Below are 10770 nucleotides of genomic sequence, written 5' to 3'. Positions count from 1 at the left end.
TTGCGTGAGGTCTTTCCTGTATCCACAGACACTGTCACACCAGGTTGTCTTGTGCCCTAAGCCCCAGCTGCTCAAGGACATCCTACACCCACAGATCTTTCTCTTGTGAGTCCCTCTCGACACACAAAGGCTCCTGTAGCCCAAATCATGCCTACACCCAAAAGGACACCCTGATGTGAGGCCATGCCTTCCTTCAAGGTGCCTGTCACACAACACCATCCCTGAAATACAGTCTTTCATCTTGCAAACATAGCAGCCCGTTCCTGTGAGGTCATTCTGCATCATAAACCCAAGATGCATGGGGCTGTCCTATATGCACAGATCTCTTTTGCATTAATCCATTTCTGCACATCAAACCCCCTGTTGCACAGGGCTATTCCTGCACACAAGAACCTCTGTCACCTAAGACCATTCCTGCAACCACAGATCCTTGTCTTCCAAGCAGTCCCTACAAACACAGGGGCTGGTCCTGTTGCATGTGGCCAACCTACATTCAGGTCTGTCACACAAGCCACCCCTCACTCAAATGCCAATGTCACATGATGTCATCCTGTGCAAACAAGTCTCTGCCACATAAAGCCATCCCTGCAAAAGGCCAATGACCAGTGAGGCCATCCAGCATCCAGAGGTCCCTGTCACATGAAGCTATGCCTGCATCCAAGGACCCCTGTTGAGCAAGGCCTTCCTGTACCCAAGACTTCTGCCATGGAATGCTAAGATAGAACCACAGGTCCCTGAGGTAAGGCAATTCCAGCACCCAAAGACCAATGTTGCATGAAACCAGCCTTGCACCTAAAGCTTCACTCAAAAGCCAATCTCAAATGAGGCCATTCTGGCACCCATTGGCTTCTTCACACAAGGCCACCAGAACCCATTGACCTGAGTAATGAGGTTATCTCAGCCCACATAGGCAGCTGTCCTATGAGGACTTTGCTGCACAAGCAGAGTCTTGTCACACGAGGCCATCTGTGTACCAATAGGCTCCTGTTACATAAGGACATCTCTGCAACCAGAGGAAAATGCTTCACAAAGCCATCCTGTACCCACAGCTCGCTGTCATTCATGGCCATCCTTCCCTGAATCCAAAGGCTACAGCTGCTAGAGGATATCTGGCACCCACAAATTCCTCATGGACAATGCCATCTCTGCATACAAAGGCCAAGGTTGTATAAGGCTATACTTCCATGCAAACAGCCATGTTGTACAGGGCCATGCCTGTACTCAAGGCACTTGTCACATGAGACTGTCCCTAAACCCACAGGCCCTTGTCTTCCAAGGACTCCCAGAAAACACAGGGGCTAGTCCAACGAAGCCATCCTGTGTCATAGGTCCAAGTCACATGAGCCCAATCTGCACAGGCATGTCCCTATCCCATGAGTCCATCCTTGCACCCAATGACCACAGTCATTTAATAACATCCTGTACACACAGATCCCTATCCCATGAGCCTTCTCTGTACACACAGGCCCTCTTACATGAGGCCAGCCCTGCACCCACAGGCTCCTGCTCTATGAGGTCATTAATGCAAACAAAGGCCAACATTGCCTCAGGCCATACCTATGCACACAGGCTCCTGTTGCATGAGGACATCTCTGTAGCCAAGGCCAGTGTTGGCTGAAGCCTTCCTGCACACACAGGCAATGCGGCATGACGTCATCTCTGCACTGAATTGTGCCTGTCAAATGGGGCTTCCAGCATACGCAAGTCCCCATTGTTTGAATCTATCCACACCCCTGTTTGGTGAAAACTTCCCTGTATCCAAGGGCCAATGACACATGGAAAACTCCCTGCATACAAATGACAATGTCACATGAGGTCATGTCTGTATTCAAAGGCCAATACTGAGGCCATTCCTGCACTCAGAGGCTACTTTTCACCAGGTCATGCTGTGCTGAGGGACCCTGATGTATGAAAACATCTCTGCACCCAAAGGACCCTGTTCTTCAAGGTCATCCTGCACACAGAACCATCTAACATGAGGCCATCCCTGTATCCAAGGCCACATTTACATGGGGACATGCCTGAGTCCAAGAGCCCTGACACGTGGGGAACTTTCTTGAACCCACAAAACCTTGTCTTCCAGGCAGACCTGGCAAACACAAGGATGGCTCCAGCAAGGACATGCTGAATCACAGGCCCAAGTTGTACAAGGACACACTGCAAACACACGCCTCTGTTGCATGAAGCCATCCTTGCACCAACAACCAATGAGGTGTGAGGTTCACACAATACAAGTGTATCACAGGCCCCCAGGGTCACATAGCTCTCTGCACCTCACAGTTCCTCCAAACCACACAGCGCCCAATCTCACAAAGCCTCAAATACCACACAGTCCCCAGCAAGATATCCCCACAACATCACACAGCCCCAGCATCACACAACTCAACCAGAACTACACACCACCACAGGACAACTGTCAGCACCACAAAACTCCACCAGCACAAGACTCCTCAGCAACACACAGGAAAACAGAGCTGAACAACACATCACAGCCCCCAACATCACACAGACCCAGCATCACACAGCACTTAGCTGCACAAAGCCCACCCCCCTGCCACAAAGACAACCAGCAATACACGGACCACAACTGCCACACAGCCATCAGCACTATGCTGTCCCCAGCAGCACACAGCTCCCAGGACCACTCAGCTGCATGGCAGAACACTGCCCAATGGACAGTGCAGTCAGCAGTACCACACAGCTCCCAGCACCAAGCAGTCACCCCCCAAAAACACACAAACCCCAGCACCTGACAGATCCCAGCATCATGGGAGTACACCAGCACAAAATGCCTCAGCCCCACACAGCTGCATAGCACCACAGAACATCTGCACCACACACCTCCAGGACCACAAGCACTCAGCACCACACAGCACCCAGAAGCATGTGATTCCCAGACCACACAGTATGCAACACCACACAGAACCCAGGAACACGCAGCTCCCTGCATCACAAAGTCGCCAAACAACACCCAACCATCAGCACCACAGAGCCTGCTGGACCACACAGCTCCTAGTGCCACAAGCCCCAGTGCAACGAACAGTCCCCAGGTCCACACATGCTCAGCACCACCATGACTCCAGGACCATGATGCCAGCAGCACAACACAGTCTCCAGTACCACATAGCTTCTAGGATGTCACAGCACCCAGCAAATCCAAAACATCCTAGCAGCAAACCTTACCAAGAAACACATCACAAAATGTTATCACATGGCCCCAGCACCTCACAGATCTTAGCAGAACAGCCCCAAGTGCAACACAGGCCACAGGTGCAATGCAGCCTCCAGTCACACATGGCTTCCCAGCAACATACAGTGCCCAAGCACCACACAGCTCCCAGTGACATACATCTTCCAGTCACACATGATCGCCCCCAGGAACACAGATCCCCAGACCACACAGCCCTCCAGCACCACAGCTGCAGGGACTGCACAGCATCCAAAACAACACAGCCCAAGCATAACATCCCCCAGTGCCACACGGGCACAAGGCAAAAGCCATACACTATACACCCAAAACCATACATCCTGAGGACACACAGCCACTCAGCAGCACACAACCTCCAGGTGCTGTACATCTCCCAGAACCATGCAGCCTCCAGCAGCATCTACACCTGACCCTCCATGAATGCAACACAGTATCCAAGCACTATAAAGCCCCAAGAGTACAGAGTCCCATATGCAGCAGCACAAAGACCCAAGAAAGACTCAGCTCCCTATCATCCCCATCACACCACCACAGCACACTAACCCCAACACCACACCATCACCCAGCACCACATGAGACCCACACCACAAAGCTCACTGTCACTACACAGCCCCAACCACCACACAGTCTCCCAGCAGCAAACAGTTTACTCCAGGACTACACAGACCATCAATGTCACACAACCCGCAAGTTCCACAAGGCTCCAGTATATCCCCCAACATATAGCCCCCAGCACCACTCAGCTCCTTAGCACCACATGCCACAAGGATAACAAAGGACACAGTACCACATAGCTCTCAGCACCACACACCTCACAAAACTACTATACATTTTCCCTAACCACACAGTCCCAGGCATCACAACACCATCACACACTACACAACTACTGAACACTACACAGCCTCGGGCCTGCAAAGTTCAAAAGAAACACACAGACCACAATACCACACAACTCCCCAGCACCAAAATGCCCCAGGAGCACACTGCTCACAGGACCACACAGCTCCCAACACTCACAGTACTGAATTACACAGTCCCCAGAACCACCAGGCCCTGGGTACACAAATATCTCAGCACTGCTAGGCATGTGAACAAGAGACAGCCTCTAGCACCACACAGACCCTAAACACAACACAGTCCCCAATACCTCACACACAACCAACCGAAGCACCACTCAGGAAACCTCCCATAGCACCATGTAGTCTCAGCACCACAGCGCCGGTAAGCATAACACAGTTCCCATCAACACACAGCCATCTACACTATGAAGAACTAAACACATAGTTCCCAGAAACATGCCCTCCCCAAAACAAAAAGCCCCACTGCACCACACCCCAAGATGTTGAAAAGGACTCAGCACCACACATCCTGCAGCACAACACAGCTCCCACTGCCGTACCACATATCCCATACCAGCACACAACCACCAATGAGCCACACAGTGCCCAAACACCACCATCACCCAGTAACACAAAACACCTAAGACCACTACTGCTAAGGCCACACCCCCCCACCACTACAAAGCCCCACTGCACCATGCAACCTCCAGAACCACAACACTCCCCAACACACAGTCCCAAGGGCCACTCTGATCTATAGCACCAGTGTCCCCGGCACCACACAGGGAGACACAGCCTCCAGCACCGTGCACGCTCCCAACAGCACACAGGCCCAGAACCACTATTGCCCAGCAATAGAATGACCTCAGGACCACACAATCCTCAGCACCACATGGCACCACAACCACACACAGCTGCCAGCAACACACAACCACCTCTACCAAAATGTTCCAAGAACATAGAGCCTCGAGTATCACAGAGCACCAAAACACACTGCCAGCACCACACATCGTCCCAGCATCACATGATTCCCAGGTGTTGCAGAGCCCACGGCTCCACAAGCCCCAGCAATATGTAGTGCCTCAAAGCCACAAAGGAATCAATGACCGTATAGACTTCCAGCACCACACATTCACAAGCACCACCCAGTCCCTCAGCAGCATGCAATGTCCAGCACCACTCAATTCCCAGCACTACACAGTGGCCTGATCACACAGCCTCCAAGTAACACACAGCATGCAGTACCACAACCACCTCCATCACACAACTCCAGAACACTCCACAGCAATGAGTTCTTCCAACTTTCATAAAACCACACAACCCACAATGACAGGGAGCCACCAGCCATACAGCCGTTAGGATCACACAACTTCCAGCCACCGCACAGGCCACTTGTACCACACAGTGCCCAGCACCACAGTGTCCCCAGCACTACAAGACCTCCCAGCAACGCAGGGTTATCAAACAACAAATAGACCCTAGCACTTCACAGTCCCCAACATCACTGAACCCAAGATCACACAGCTTCCTGCACCACACAGACCCCCCACAAGAGCCCCCAGAACTACAAGATCCCAGCACCACACAGCCCCCAATACTACGCAGAATCCATCCTCACCTCAGCCATTGCAGAGCTCACTTCCTGAAATGGGTTCCCAGCTGACCCCACTTCAGACAGCTTTCTTCTCTGCAACATAAAGAACCCCTACTTTCCTGCTGACAAAGTGTCCCCTCACATCTTTCCTTCCCTGAGGGAGACCTACAGTTACCACACCACACCACTTTCTCATGCAGACCTGTGCTTTCTTACCACCCCCAGGGTGTTTTGGACCTACTTTCCCAACAACCCAACTCAGAATCAGCTTCTGGACTGCACCGAAAGAAATCGTGGAGCTCACAATAATCATCTTCAGCCTACTTGGAAACCTACCCATGTTTCTCCATCATCAACCCTGGCACACAATGCACTTCCCCAATGACCCTGGCCCTGAACATAAGCCCAACCACCCTTGCCTCCCTCTCCCAGGAACACCTGGACTACACAACAGTCACCACTGACCCACTCCTTCATCCCATGCAGAGCAGCGCTCCACCAGCACCAAGGACAAAACCTGTGCTTCTCCACCACAGCCCACTGTCCCCTGTTGCAGACCGCATTTCCAGAACAACAGACTTGAATTTACTGACCCCACATCCAAGGAACATGTGGCCCCTGCCACAGGCACCCACAGCCTGACAGCTCCCTCCCCCACATCCTGCTTTGCCTTCACTACCCTTGCCAAGACCATAGACCAGCCCCTCATCAAGGCTTTCTCAGAAGTCTCTGCCATGCATACCACAGGACCTGGAGTTCATCACCCAACACTGCCAACACCACTTCAGGAATCTGACCCACTCTTCTTGGTCATTTGCTGTCACCACAGAGGAAGACCTTCAGCTTGCAACGATCCACTGTTGCCACCACTAACTCATTGGACACACACGCAGAGCCATACTTTCCCAACCCACCCTCACCCACACAGGCTGCACTATCCCACAGTCACTCACACAAGCTGAATAAATCAGTTCCATTTCATGGTAAATTAAAAACAATTCCTAAATGCTTGTCACTACCTTGTCTGGACCATGCTGCATCCAACACATTGTTGCCTTTTTCAGTTGCTCTTCATGTTTCTTGCTATTTGTCCTCATGGTGACTATTCTGTTTTTGAAGCAGCTGGCGTCTTCAGGTTCCAACTCCTTGAAAATGAAGAAAAACACATCTCAGGGAAAGAGTTATCATCCTGACTTGATGTTTGCCATTTGCACCATTCTGAGGCAACTGTCTCAGTCAAGTCCATCCACACTTACCCCAGTGTTAACTCTAAGTCAGCACCCAGTCCAATTCTCTATGTAAGGATTGCTTGCATATTATCATGTTAGACACCACCTAAGCCTAAACACATTTCTACATATCATAGATACCAGAAATAAAAGAAATGCAAATTGTGTTTCTTTAAGATCATTGCAGCTATCTTTGGCACAAGAGTTAGGAAGGCAGTTGAGACAACAGTTTCCCATGTTGGAATGACTGGGTTTCAGTCCTGGCTCTGCCTCTGATTCCAGCTTCCTGCTTATGCACACCCTGGGAGGCAGCAAGGGATGGCTCAAGGGACAAGGTACCTGCCTTGACCATGGGAGACTCAGATGCAATTCCTGCCCCATGGCCCTGATCTGATCCAGCCCTGGCTGTTGCTAGCATGTGGGAGTAACCTAGGATGAAAGATCTCTGTCTCTGTTTCCTTGCCTCTGTCTCTCAATGAAACAAAATGAAAATCCTGAGTACAACATACTCATAGCAAGGTGTCATTCTAATAAATTTTATCAGTATCATCTCTGTGAAGGCAAAGGGAAATGTATACATGGATATTTATAACTAGTGCTCCTAAAATGGAGACATGAGTCTCTAAAGTTCATACTCTGAACAATGAAATATGAAGTATCTAATCCTTAAGTATAAATCTCATTTTCCAATGTGTTCATTCTTGGTGGACTACCATGTCAAAAGCCTAGATGTGTTAGTGAATGAACACAGACACACACACACATACACAGAGAGAATCTCAAAAATTTGTGGAAATACGTACTGAGAAAAAAAAACACATGAATTTCAATTTGTTGCATTGAAACAAACTTATAAATCTATTTTCTTTAGTTTTTGAAAATATTTACCTTTGTATGCATCTCTATGCGTAAACACACGCACATACACACAGTTCCTAGTGTTTAATTTGGTACACATACATACACACCCCTGGATTCTTGATCTTTCTGGCCAAATTTGTATCATAGCTTCATTCATAATTATCCTTTCCTGAGGAGAGAATTGAAGGTCTTAGGGACTCCAGAGTTGTCTATCTAAAAAGTATAAAAACATTAAAATAATACATAAAAGTATGAATTTAATCCCATGTGCAGGTGCTAATCACCTGGACATTTCCTGTTCCAAGGTGGCTTTGTCCTTCTGTGCTGGACTGTGAGTGCTGCACATGGGTGAGCATGTGCAATGACAAGGCGTCATCCATTAAAGGACATACTTTTCTAGATGCATGCATCAGTCTTTATAGTGCACAATAAAAGTAGAATTAAAACAGAGACTAAGATGGATTTGTCTCCCAAAACAATGATGTAAGTGTTGATTGTACGGTGACGAGTGAACTAGGGGAGAGCTGCACATGAGTTTTCTGTCAAGGATGGTGCCATGCAGTGGAGAAGGAGTTGATAATATCTGCACTGCACACAGATGCCTTAATTTCCCTCCTAGTCTTTATTTTCAAACACAGTTCATCACTGCTTGTTTAATTCTTCTATAAAGATTCATTTATTTTTCTTGTACAAGCAGGTTTATGGAGAGAAGGAAAGACATAGAAAGAATCTTCCAGCTTCTTCTTCACTCCCCAGATGGCCACAACCATTTCAGCTGAGGTGATCTTAAGCAGAAGACAGGAGCCAAGAGCTGCTCCCAGTCCTCCTACATGAGCACGGGGTCCCGAGGTGTGGTACTGGAACCAGCCCTAAAGCAGTGGGAAGGCCTAAGCCCCATGGACTGCAGCTCAGCTAGCAAGGCAGTTACCCCACAGGTGCGCAGTAAGCAGGCAGACAGTAAGCAGGCAGGGTTCGGGCTTCAGCTCTGTGAGTTGGCACACGGGCACTCGTAATGAATCCCGGGACAGCGTTACAGCTCAGTGGGCACTGGTGCGTTGTTGGGCCATTCAGAATCACAGCTCTGCAGGTGTCTCATCATCACAGGGTTGGCATTGCAACTGTACAGCCAGAGATGCCCAGTGGCTGTCATGGCATGGAGCAGTGGCAAGCATCTGCTGCTGTGGTCACTGCCGCTGCCTCTGCCTCCCTGCTGCTTCTGCCCCTGCAGTCATGGACATGGTCACTTTTGCTGCCGCTGCTGCCAATGCCGCTACCCCTTCCACCACTGTTCTGGGATTCCAGGAGGAATCACTAGGAGTAGGATATTGACAGGAATGTTTATTCAAACATGCCCGCATCTCCAGGGAGGATAAAGACCTATAACACCCTAATTTTAGAGTTTTTACACAGAAATCAGCCAATCAGAGGGTTAGTATTTGGTATTCTCTATTTGCATGGGAGCTTATCTTTAGGACACAATTGGTTAATTCAAAGGTAGGTGGGGACTTTCTATCAGGGAGAGGGGGCAAGTGTCATTTAGGCTGGATGTTGCCATCAGGGTGTCTGAGCAAACTGTCAAGTTGTCAGGCCTGGGTTCACACAATTTCTTAGCACAGCAATCAAAGCAGAAGTCGAAATAGAACAGTTAGCAATGAGCAGTGGGCAAATGGTTAAGATTTTAGTTTCCTCAGAGGCTTTGGCCCTCCTCTGCAGCCTTCCCAGGACACAGGCAGGTAGCTGGAAGGAAAGTGCAGCAGCCAGAATACAACCTGGCATGCAGATGTGACGGGATCTCAGCACATGCAAGGTGAGGACTTTAGCCACTAAGCTACTGCACCAGGCCCATGGCGCCATCTTCTTTACTGCCCTGCTCCCCTCCCACAGAACCTCCCATGATGCCCACACTTCCCTGCTTCTCTGCCCTCTGCATAGACAGCTGACTTGCTTCTTCTGCCCTAATCTGCATAGATCCACAAGACCTGGTGATCATTCTCACTTGCAGAAGGGGCTCCTGAGTCAGGTAAGAAACCTGAGGCCATGCACCTGCTCACGCTGCTCTCTTGCTGGCTTCCTCTCTGAATCTCTGCCCACTGTGTCCTAGCTCTCAGTCAGCTTTTAGGCCCACTTTCTGAGCTACTGCCTTTCTCCACAACCATCAGTTCAAGCACACGTTCATGTCCACAGCTTGAATTTTCTGTGCATTTCCCTGGTTTCTGGACAAGCTGGCAGCCCCATGAGTTAGCACACATCCAGAAGGAAGGGTGCTGGCCCAGAGGCAGGCTACACTCCAGGTCTCCTCCTCTCCAGTGCTTGCCCTTGGGAATCCTCCAGTGAATGTATTTCTTTCCTTAACTTCCTCTGTGTTTTGTCCCAGGACAGTAAAGGAGGTAAGTCACTTAGAAATCCTGAAACATCTTTGCATATTTCTGGTAGATCCAGTCTCCTCATTTTGAGTTACTCAGCTCTGTACTGAGGACTTGTGTGGCCATGAGCCTTGATCACTCAACTACTCCATTCTCACCTGTCCAGGTATGGAGGGATGTAACCAGCTCACACACTGTGCACAAGATAAGGAGAATTCCTGGTGTTTGAAATCAAGAACAAAGCTTAAATTCTGGCAGCTCCTTCTCTTTACATTGAAAATGGTTGACAATAAGCCAAAATTTTTTTCTGAATCTCAAAATTTAACTTGAAAGAGAGTTCCCCTAACAAGTTATGAAATCTGTTCCCTGTGTAGATTTCCTCAATGGCAATACAGGTCTTCTTAGAGTATGTTAAAGTACAGGTAACCTAATTCCAAGTTAAAACAAAAAGTTATATTTAAAGGCAACATTCACAGAGATAACAAGAAACAGAGAAAGATCCTCTATCTACTGGTTCACTCCTCAACTGGCCACAATGGCCAGAGCTGAGCTGATCTGAAGCTAGGGGTTTCTTCCGGATCTCTCATGTGAGTGCAGGGTGCCAAGGAGTTGGGATATCCTGTACTGCTTTCTTAGGGCACAGCAAGGAGCTAGGTGGGAAGTGGAGTAGCCAGAA

This window comes from Ochotona curzoniae, unplaced genomic scaffold (genome assembly GCF_017591425.1).
Source record: "Ochotona curzoniae isolate NIBS_2020 unplaced genomic scaffold, NIBS_Ocur_1.0 contig_773, whole genome shotgun sequence".
Classification (NCBI taxonomy): Eukaryota; Metazoa; Chordata; class Mammalia; order Lagomorpha; family Ochotonidae; genus Ochotona; species Ochotona curzoniae.
This window is presented reverse-complemented; position numbering follows the sequence as displayed.